General features: G+C 35.1%; 2 long non-coding RNA genes across 2 annotated transcripts in view; both read right to left on the bottom strand.

The window, feature by feature from the left end:
* Positions 1–300: 300 nt before the first annotated feature.
* Positions 301–6,239, bottom strand: LOC108512256 (uncharacterized). The gene is made up of 3 exons (XR_001880544.1): positions 6,106–6,239; positions 5,024–5,162; positions 301–663 (listed from the first exon to the last, which is right to left on the bottom strand). It is a non-coding gene; the product is annotated as an uncharacterized LOC108512256 (long non-coding RNA).
* Positions 6,240–8,618: 2,379 nt separating this feature from the next.
* Positions 8,619–11,543, bottom strand: part of LOC108512255 (uncharacterized) — a 9,458-nt gene continuing 6,533 nt past the window's right edge. The window contains exon 3 of the long non-coding RNA XR_001880543.1: positions 8,619–8,801. This is a non-coding gene — a long non-coding RNA (uncharacterized LOC108512255). The remainder of the gene's footprint in view (positions 8,802–11,543) is intronic.

Below are 11,543 nucleotides of genomic sequence, written 5' to 3'. Positions count from 1 at the left end.
AGCATTTTAGGATAATGTGTGCTAGCTTCTCTGTTTGTGTAACAGTTTCTGAAACGGATCTTTTCAAGCATAGTAACGGGTTTGAATTGTGTTCGCCTAAAGGCTGTGAAAACCAGAAACTGTGAAATGGAGTTCAAGCACAGCCCTTTCATAGCTGGCAGAAGTTCAGCTGTAGTTTTGGGTAGTTTGGTCAGTGGTTTCAACAAATACTTTGAAAATTTTATCTATATATAAGCATTCTTTTACTGAGCTGTTGTAAGCGAGTATTGAAGAGTAAATTCTTTATTTTTCCATCCATTATGCACTTTCTACATTTGTGGGAATAGAGACCACTCATTGAATACATTTGCTGGGTTCACTGCCAATTGGAATGTATGAATAATTGATACACATTGGATTTACTATCTTTCATTGCAAATCCCTTTACACATTATACCAGGATTATGGCTTAGGAAATGAGGTGGGTGTGAACCACACTTCAGAAGTCCAAGCTTATTATTCATTGCTTCAAATACCTCTGCTTTATGTATTTTTTTTCCAAAAGTTTAACTCAACTATAGAAATAAGATGAAAAAGCAAAAAAGATCTATCCAAACTGCGATCCCACGCTGTTTCTTCTAGTCTTCTGATTTTCTGTTTTGAATTTGAAGTTCATGATCAAATCTAGTGGGCCAAAAGATGTCATAATTAAAACTATGGTAAAATTCCACTGGACACCCTTTCATTCAATAAACCTTTATTGAAGCCCTGCTTTTGACCAAAACCATTAGAATGTATGAAATCACTCAAGGAAACTGTCAAGCAAGTTCTGGGGCCAAGAATTCTTTATGATCTCTTATTTGAAGGGTGTTCCAAAGGTCTTCATATCCTAATGCTATATTATAAGGTTTTAAATTTCTATTGGGATTTGTGATTTGTAAGCCTTCTCACATGTAAAATTATATCCATTTCAGAAGGAAAGAGCTATAGTAAGTATGTGGATTCCAATTCTGAGCTGCCTTCTTGCTGGGAAGGTAAATTAATTGCTCCTGTTCCAACTTCAGCTGCACTTTCAGCAGTGGCTACATGTTCTGGTGGCCTCAGCTCTCCCTGAATGGATACCTGAGGTCACATCCACAGGATGACCCTGGCTTTGGGTTTCCTTTCAGTTTACCTCCATGCCTAGGAAAGTTAGGGGTAGTTTTTTTGCTTTTGCTAAAACTTGGGCTCCCTCAGATACCCCTTAGCTATTTCTGCTTTTCCATTACCTGTGTGGACATTTGTTGAGTTTAAATTCTCTCTGTTTGAAATACCTAGAGTGGTATTTGTTTTCCTGACTGATATACTTCTTTACACCTCCATTCCCCAACCCCTTGACAATGAAGATAAAAAAACAACTTCAGAGGGCTGTTTTGAGGATTTCACTAGTGAAATACCTGAAGGATGAAGTCAGAGGATGGAATAACAGACAAACCAGCTGTGGGGGAAGGGTGTCATGGTGGGAGAGCAGCTAGAAAAGGTTGATAGAAAGAAAAGAGCATTTACTCAGGGCTTCCTTTCTCCTAAGCACCCTAATTTGGTTAATTATCTTTATTTTCATTTTAAGATGAGAAAATGAGCCTTGTAGATTTGAAGCAGAATACCATTTATTGTACGGAATTGGAACCCCAGTCAGTTCAGACTCTAAATTTATATATTTTGGTTTTCTGCCCACCTTGGTGACTGTTTTTGGGAAGTAAATGATGTTGAATTAGACAGGCTCCATTTTTAGGTATGGGATTTGTAGTCATTGACAAAATGCAGAACATTTTTTAACTGACCTTTCCTCTTTGTTTACATGAGTTAAAAAATACTATTTAATTAGAACACACACATGCTTTGTAGAGAAAGGAGAGTAGTTTTGCATCGGTTTATGGGGTATTAACTATTCCCTAGCATTCTGGTCTAGAAAACCTCTCAGGTCATGTCAAATCTCCAGTTGTTTATATTTTTTAGTCCTTTACCAAGATGATTAAGATAAGTCATAAATCAGAAATGTTTTGCTTTTAATTGCCCATATTGTCCATGTAAATGCCACCTTAAATTACTACCTGTTTCCCTTTTAACTGTAAGATGTTTTATGTGCAGTGTCCAGTAACTCATTTTCTATCATCAAAAATAAGTCAGATGACAGGTTCACAAATTATTTGTGGAAAATACACAAATCTCTGATTTGAAAAAAGGAATACCTTAAGTAAATATGCCAGGTGTGGAAGCTAGATACAGTAGCAGGTGCAAATTCTCACCTTAATTTTTAAGTTGGTAAACTTTAGAAGGACGTGGAGAAGTGTCTATGTGATAAAAAATAAAGATCATTAAAATTTGTTAAAGACATTCCTTTGAGGTTTTGGCAGTTTTACAGGCCAAACGATGTAGTTTATGTAAGGAAAATTACATGGAAAAATGATTTAATAGCATGACAGTATACATGAAGAGAATTTCAAAAGCTATTGACAGCTGTGGAGAGTGAGCTCATATTTTGTGGAATGGAGCAGGGAGAACAGGTGGGCACAGACCTCAAATTTCCCATATGTGAGATACCTGGGAGGTCTACCGACTGCTGGGAGAAGTGATGATTTAAGGGAAGGAAACCAACCAGACACATGCAAATAAGGGAACTAATATTGATAAAAAAGGAATCTCAAGGAATGTAGACATTATTTCCAATAATTTTGTTCATGTTCACTTAATTGATTTTTACTTTGTTTCCCATTAGATGTTTTGTTTTTGCATTTATTTGCCTAGGGCCATACCACCCTGGATGCTCTCCTTATGTTTACAGACTGAGCAAAGCTTAGTCAGAAGTTAGGTTGGGTAAAAAAGACCACCTAGGAGAGTTGTGCATGGTATCACTTAATGCCAAAGTTGCTGATGCAATAAGAAAACCATGAATGTAATATAGATTCTAAAGTTAGAACCTAAAAAACAAACAAACAAACAAAAAACAAAATTGAGATAGAGTTAGAAAACAGTTGTATGACCTTTGATTACTGTCCTTGAATTATTCTACTTAATCTTCATTTGTTGTTTATATTATAGGATATTATTTGAGGAAATTAATACATAGCATTTGATAGCTACTTGATCCCCAGCACTGGGCCAAGTAGTTCACATGACTATCTCATTTAATCTCACAGTAACTCTTCGAAAGATGCACTGTAATTACTCCTGTTTTGCACATGAGGAAACTGAGGCTCAGGATCTTTAATCTATTAGTATAGTTAGAGAGAGCCCAATAAGAACAAGAAGAGACAATGGATGGGATTGGTGGATAAGACTTAGCCTGTGAAATAGTGCCAAGGTTTTAACATTTTTCAGAGTTTAATAACTTCTTAAAAATTTTAAAGTTAACTTAGAGGCTACAGGAGTAAGCAAATACACCGCCACAAAGAAGCCATCTTTTGGGCAAAATGTGCCTCAAAATACCTTTGGTACTACCTGAAGAAATAAAGAGGTTTTTTAATCATAAAGGGATAGAGACCCCAGGATTCATGCCAATCTCCAATTTATTTAAAATTCTTCCCACAATTTCAACATCCTGCCAGCACTGACTGTGAATGAACGTGGCTAGGAGAATACATAAATTGTGGCTGTGCCATTAATCAAGTGCAATCTTTCAAGGTATCATAAATTTCTGTGATCAATGTCAAGTCTCATTTTGATGACTTAGGGACTAAACCCATGGATCAGCCTGACAGAGACAAATAAGAAGCTAAATAGGGATGTGATAGTCTGTTAGGGGTGGGAGATACTTGTTAGATTTTCAGACATGTCATTTATTAAAAACAAAAATACTGGATAATTTGAAACTCTTCATGTCTCTCATCTATGATTCCTTATGCTTATAAGTAGAATTTTGTGTCATTTCTTGCAGATTTTATTTCTTTTGATTTGAAATTGAAAATATTAACATTCAAGTAGTTATTTTCAAAGCATATATTATTTCCGGCAGCATTTCAAAGGAACTGAATTAAAAACAGTACAAAATTTGTATTACACAGTTCTTTCTTGTGAGTTTATACTTTTACGCGAAGAGTCAATGAAAACTTTTAGGGTTTTTTTTAAATCATTTTTTTCTTACAATGCAATAGTACTAATGACTTCAATTTGAAAATTTAATAACAATAGGAACAGAAATAGATATTTACCTTTTTGTTATATTACTAGTAAGTCTTCTTAAAGATATTCATATATTTTTTAATTTATTTTTTTGAAAACCAACTAAATGTAATCTGTGGTTAATGTCGAGTAACTTCCCTATGATAATTCATTATTACTCAAGGTTCAGTAGTGCTTGGTTTCAAAAAAAAAAAAGAAGTTGCTCAATGTGTCTGTGGTAATACATGGAATGTGAGGTATTCACAGTTGTGGGAAACCAGCAGAGTGAAAGGTGGGAAGCTGTCACTAACTCTCAGTCTGCAGAATGGAAGTGAAGTGGTGGATCTCAAGAGTCTACTTGGGAGCTGCCACAGAACTCAAGTGCTTCTAGGAAGTTCCAAATGACTATTGTAGCCAGGTGCACTGAGATGTCTGGTTCACAAGAAGCCATGTCAGCTATCAAAGCTGCCTATAGCACCTAAGTGAACATTTTGGAGAAGTTCACCCTGAAATTCCTTCAAACTTCACATCTGACATGTACTCATGTGTCTGGGTGAATCTGCCTCCAGTGAGTATCCTCATTTTCTTCCCTTTTACTTTCTGAAGTTCACAGAAGTGACTGTCAGTGATGAAACTAACTATACAGGAAACCACACAGGGAAAAGGATTCTGGGGAATGTGGTTCTAGTCTTCTCTTCTGCAATGCAGAGAAGACCATCAATGGGAGTGGCAATGATGTTAACCTGACAAGAGTTAATCCAGCACAGGGACTCATATTTCATCTCAGCATCCCTTGGCACTCTTTTATCCACATTTAAACTTCTGCCTACTTCTACCACCAACAAATCAGGATTTTAATATGACACATACATACACATATCCCTCATATGACCAGAGACATGCTCACCTTCTCTGGAACATGGGAGGTTTCAGAGGCCCATATGTCACCATTTCCATCTCTAAATCATGTTCATTTCTTTCTTAGTCCAGTCAAGTCTCTCTCTCTCTCTCTCTCTCTCTCTCTCTCTCTCTCTCTCTCTCTCGTCCTGCAACATAAAGACCAGATTAAAAGGTTAAGGTTATGAATACAGTATATATAGAAAATAAGGTAGAAGACTTGCCTTTTTACTTCACAGTGATCAAAAGGAGCTACATTTGTACCTGATAAAACAATATCAGGCATCATGTAGAGATCTTGGACATTGAGTTTGAAACTTTGACCACTTGGGTTGTTTCCTTTGGGGAGGATGAGCGTATTTGCCTGCAGTAAGAAGAGTAAACCCAATATTTGGTAGCCAAAAATCAGGCATTTTGTCATTAGAGTTTATCAAATATTTCTGGTCCACTTGAACAAATGGTGGGATTGCATTCCTCCCATGCTTATAAGTAGGTGTGACCACGTGACTTGTTTTAAACAATGGAATGTGAGTGGAGATGATGTGTGCCATATTGGTCTGTGAGCTCCAAAAACCAGTGCAAGATTTGCCATTCTTTCTCTTTCTGTCCCATAGATTCTGGCAATGCTATACATACAAGCTGCTCTATGAACCTGGGTTTTAGAATGGGGATGATGAGTAACAGAGCCTGACTTAGGCTCTGATGAGCATATAATGTACAGAAAAAAAACCACATTTTACTATATTAGGCAACTGAGATTTGGGTGTTGCTTATGATTGCAACTTAATATATCCCATTCTGAATAATATAGTCAATATTAAGTATGAAAATAAATATATTTATCAAGTTTAAAGTCCAAAGCTTTTAAATACTTGAAGAGTAAAAGTTAGAAAATGATCTTGACATTTAATGCAGCTTAGAAAAGAGAAGAACATAGAATTGGTTTAATATATTTCGGATTGTATCAAGGTTTATTAGATAGCCTAGCTATTTTTCATAAGGTTCTATCACAGTCCAGACTATGGGTCATGAAGGGTTAAAAAATCACCATGGAAGTGATCTACCTACAAAATATTTGGAAGTACTGCTTACCGGCAATTTTCTGTCCTGAGGCTCATGACGGTGACCTGAACCAATCAATTGTAAGCATAGGCCTAGCACTGTTCCAGGTGGATGTGGACACAGAGAAGTAGAAGTCTTATTCTTCTTGTGAAATTTGTTCAAAATCGGGGTATAACTAGGATTAAGTCACCAATTTGCCGGGAGAGGTATATCACAGTAAAATTTAAAAAAAGGAGACAAATGAAAGGGTCAGTCTGAGTTTTTAATATGGTGTTATTTAAGTTTTGAATTCCAATTTCAGCTTATGAAGAGTGGGGATATAATGACTATAAGTTTATTGTGAAGCTTAATCAATATGTCAGACACAGTAGCTGCTCAATAAATATGTAGGGTTTTTAATATTCATCTCTGTTAATTTTATTCTGAATATGCATATGGAGTGTTTGGGATCAGAGATGGATGGCTTAGTAGTTACTTAATAGTGAATAACAAGTGTATAAGCCTCCTTCCCCCACTGCTTGTCCTCAGGGCAATGTAATGATAATCAATGGAAAATTTTTCCCACCTGAGTAGCCAGAAAGTACATACTCAATAAATGAGAAAAAAAATGACTTTTCTCTGCTTATAAAAGGAAAGGAGGAAGCTGTCTCTCTCCACTCCTAAAAGCATATTTTTGGAAATGTAATGGGCCTCAATCCTAATTTTCATTTGATGTTGTTATTGACTGAATGCTTTAAAGTATCTGTAGACATATATTTATATCAATTATATATATTAACCTTTCAGCAAAAAAGGGTGGTTAACTTTCCCAATATTTTTCAATAACGGATAGAAAGCCTTCAATCACCCAAGTCCCATGGAATAACCTTTTCCTTCTTAAAATCCTATTAACTCAACTGTTTGGCAGAATTAAAAATAAGAGTTTCAGCAACTGACCATGTCTAGAAGGCATTGATGTGTGGCCAAGGCAATAGGGCAGTAGCTGCAAGATGTTTTCTTCTGAATCCAACTAGAAAGTCATAGATCATGAGAAACCCTTTTCTAGACAATGTGAAATTGAACAGGAAAATACACTCCAATTACTGGCCTACATAAATATCCAAAGAGAACAAAGAGCATCAGTCACGAGGCTATTGTCTTCCTAATTATGTTTCAAATTGGAAATGGCAGCTTGTTTTCTTCCTCACATAATAGTTCTCTAAATAAATTGTCTTCTCCCTCTGTCTGCTGTTCTCTTGAGGATTTGGTTATATAGGGATAAAGAACTTCTGGTTGCGAAAAGCCTGGGTTATGAGCCAGCTAGCTTCCTATGCCAAGAGAGAAAGTGGGAATGAATGCTGAGGTTATGACATGTTGTAAACCCGGCGTGTTTAGCAATTCCATTTGTTATGATTTGGGTACTACAGAAGACTTTTGTAAATTTTATGTCTTCTCTGATGCTTAGAATATTGACATAGTGTACTGCAATGAATAGCTTTGCTTCCTGAAAATCACATATGGAATATTTGATAATACCTCTATCTTAAATTGCCTTGGTATTTCTTCAAACTAAGAATGTATCTGATGGAGATTTAAGAGAATAATGTTCGTTAGTATTAGTTCATTCATACCATCAATTTGCTTTGTCTTTCTCCATCATATTTTACAAAAAAAAAAAAAAACTTAACTTTAAAATTTGATACTAAAATATTTTCTGTTTTGCTTAATGACTTTAATTATGAATTTCTTCCATTTTGTGAATATCACTTGGTTTAAGCTTTGCCAGTGAAATACCATCTCAATTGTAAGGTAAAAAATTTAGATAATTGCCATCAAATATCTGGGGTTGGATTTTGCATGACTAATCTCTCCCAAGCTTGTTTGTTTATTTTTAGTATTTTATTTCTATATTCACAGAATTTGCTTTTATTCTTGAAAGTGGCAATTAACTGTTATTTTATATGATTATGGTTATAATATTAATCATTATTTTGGTTGTAGCTAATTTCTGTCCAACTAAGCACCTTTCTAAATTGTTTCTAATTTCCTAAGAATGTAATTTTTAATATTTGTTGATGTATAGATATGTCCTTAGGAAGGTTTGTTTTGTGGTCTAAATGGTCTTATAAATCTTTTATGTCAAGAGCAAATGGTAGATGATCCTTGGTAGATTTTTATCTTCAAAATACCCTGTCTTTCAGTATGAATAATGACAAATGTAATGTTTTGGCAAAGTGAAATTACAAAAACTAAAGACATATCATAAAATACTAAGAAGCAAAAGCTTGAGACACCTTTAAATGAAAGTTACAGAAGCTTAATTCTCAAGGAAGTTGACTCTATCAATGTCATTTTCCTGAGAGGTAACTGTAGCATGGAGTATATTGTGATAAATGAAGTAACTGATCTAACATGGTACTGTCAAAATGGAATACAAATAGTAAGTGTGTCATTAGTTGAAACTCTTTTCTAATTATTTTGATATTTTTTAAGACCTATTTTTTTTTTTTTTTAAGTATTGCTAACTTTCACTCTCTATTGATCACAAGGACACTTGCCTGGGCTCCGTTCATGTTGAAACAGGCTTCCATGTGAAAGTGTAAATGCGCCTAATACATCTTTATGCTGGAAGATAGACGTCTATGAGTTAGAAATACTTCTCTTCTGTATGTATACAATCAGAGAAGAAGACAAAAGCTGCACTGGTTTAGCAGTGTGATTCTGTTCAATGGCTTTGCCACTGGGGTCTGCAGAAAGGAAATAAATTGAGAATAATAATGATAGTCTTCAGCAATCTTATTATCTTTCCTCATTTAAATTTTAGCCAGATTAGAATGAAGCCTTCCCAGGGAGACAGAGCATTAGCTATAGTTTTTGCACAAATAGACTATAGCTGCAGAGAAGAAAAGGGAGCTCATCAAATGCTAGACATGAATTTGGTTTAGAACTTTGAAGACTCTGAAGCGAAAATGATCTAATCAATAACCTCAGGGTTATTAAGAATTAGCACAATCTTTCATTTTCTTCCCCCTCTTTCCCACTTGTGGTTTTATCTTAGAATCTGGACTCACTTCCTCAAACTTAGGCATTTCTTTTCTTGATGGACCATGTCTAACATGGTGCCCATATATCTTCAAATTCAGAGTGAAGATTTGGGTTTCTGGGCAATCTGTGACATTTTTTAAAAATTTCTTTTTAATTATACTTTAAGTTCTGGGGTAAATGTGCAGAACGTGGCAGGTTTGTTACATAGGTATAGCATGTGGCGCCACGGTGGTGGCTGGCACCTTATCACCCGTTTCACCTACATTTAGGTATTTCTGCCTAATGCTATCTCCCAGACCTTGCCCCGCCCCCCCCGAGAGGCCGCCAGTATGTGATATTCCCCTCTGTGACACTTTTATAAGGTAAAATTGTCTGGATTCAATTAATGATTCATGAAGCACATAACTTGTTAAAGATCAATAGCAAGAATGACTATTGGTTTTGAATTTGACATGATAAAACTGAAACTGATCAGGTAGAAAGTAAAGAACAGTGTGAAGGCACACCATTTTTGCTCATAGGAGTTCCTACTGTTCTAGAACAAGCCATACTACATTCACAAATGGGGTGGAACACCTGAGAACACCTGATTGGTTAGTGACGGGCAGTAGAGATGAAGTTCTCTTTCCATTCATTAAACCCCAGCTGGGATAAACAGAATATCCCATGCTCCCCCAGTAAGTATGTAAGAGTATGTAATTACTAATGTAGATAAGGCATGACATTTTCGTCTGAGATTGTTGATCATCTTCGTAACTGGCTAAATCTTTTCAGATATCATGTCAGGTTCCCCTATAATAAGAACAAAACAAATGAGCACAGTCTTTCCTTGTTAAATCAAGTGTAATGAAACTCATTTGCCTAAAAGTTGGAATGGGGCTGTGTTAGGAACTAGAGTAATATCTAAATTTTAATAACAATGGATGAAATATAAACAGGCCTAATATCATCTCTGTTAGTTGTTGGCAACTAATTAATGCCTCTTGAATTTTCCTGTAGCCTGATCTAATTCAGATAGGCTAATATATAAATTTTCTTCTGTCTTATATGTATAGATAAGGCCAAATACTCATGAAAACGATTAGAAAACTAATGATGGGGTTTAAATAATAATAACCCATAAAAGTAATGTGCCTTGAGGGTCTCAGTAATTAACTATTGCATTTTGTACAGTTGAAACAAGTTTTTAACCTTCATCTAAAACAGGTCTGGTAAATTAATGCTAGATTTAGCTCTAGTAGAGAATGTACAAATTCACGTAAATGGATCAGACAGTGTTCAACTCTTTATTAAAATATTCTTTCGTAGCATTTGAAAACATCAAGGTAAACTCATGTGGCACATTTTTCTGGTTTTCTTTACAATGTATTAGTATGATAGGTATGAGAACTTCTGATAAAAACGCAGGAATCGTAAACCTTTTTGCTCACTAACCCTGACTATCAGCTATCCAGTTATTCCGGAGTCACAAGCCTTGACTGTGCTGGAGATTTTCTTTCAGATATACTTTGAGACGAATAATGTTTTGTGTGATGAATCTGCTGTTTGTATTTTGAAAATGGTTATCTGGGCAAAGGGTTTTTCGATAGAAAGCAGTGGTGATGAATCCAGATAAACTGAAAGCTGCTAAGCTTTTTTTGCAACTGACAGTCAGAGTGGTTTTTGATCTTTAGCTTTGTATAAAAGGGATCTTTTCCCAGAGATATTCCTTAATAAAATTAGCTAATTATATATATACCTGTGTGTGGATGTGTGTGTGTGTGTGTGCATATGACAGAGGCAGACATGAAGAGTGTTATACTCTCAATAGTGAGTTATGGAATAAATGTCAAATTTGCTTCATGTTCAGAATATGAAAAAACATGGGAGAGATCAGACTACGGCTTACACAGGTTCACATATGCTACATGTTAGTGATTAACTGTTAGTCACTAACAGAGTTTGAAAACTGAAGCAATAGTTTGTGTACTTGATGTTATGTTGGATAGATCCTCAAATTTTCATGGATGCATTCACAAGCTTCAGATTCACATTTTATTTCAGAAGAGAGCATTGCAATGTTTTTTATCTTTTTTTTTTTTTTGGTCAAATCAACCCAGATTTGCAAGGAGTTTGTGTAGAACACAGTCTGTAGTTTAACTGGAAAATACATTCCAGTTTTTCAAATAAATTACAAATTAATCAAGATTTGAAGAATTTCTATTAGTTTGCATTTTTATAAACTACACTGGGAAATGATATATAGTGTTTGAAGCATGTTCTGCATCAGTTGTGATATAAAACTAATAAGGTGGAAAATTACTTTGAGAAGGAAGCGAGTTCCGTATTAGATAATTGGCCCTTTTTATTGAAAATTATTCAATAAGTGAATGACATTTGGGAAATTCAACATTTATGATGCTGAAATAATATCTCTTTATACAGAAATTTTTAATTTAAAGAGT

The sequence above is a fragment of the Rhinopithecus bieti genome, unplaced genomic scaffold, assembly GCF_001698545.2.
Source record: "Rhinopithecus bieti isolate Rb0 unplaced genomic scaffold, ASM169854v2 scaffold_28493, whole genome shotgun sequence".
In the NCBI taxonomy this organism is placed as follows: Eukaryota; Metazoa; Chordata; class Mammalia; order Primates; family Cercopithecidae; genus Rhinopithecus; species Rhinopithecus bieti.
The sequence above is the reverse complement of the archived record's forward strand: the minus strand, read 5'-3'. Positions and strand labels throughout refer to the sequence as shown.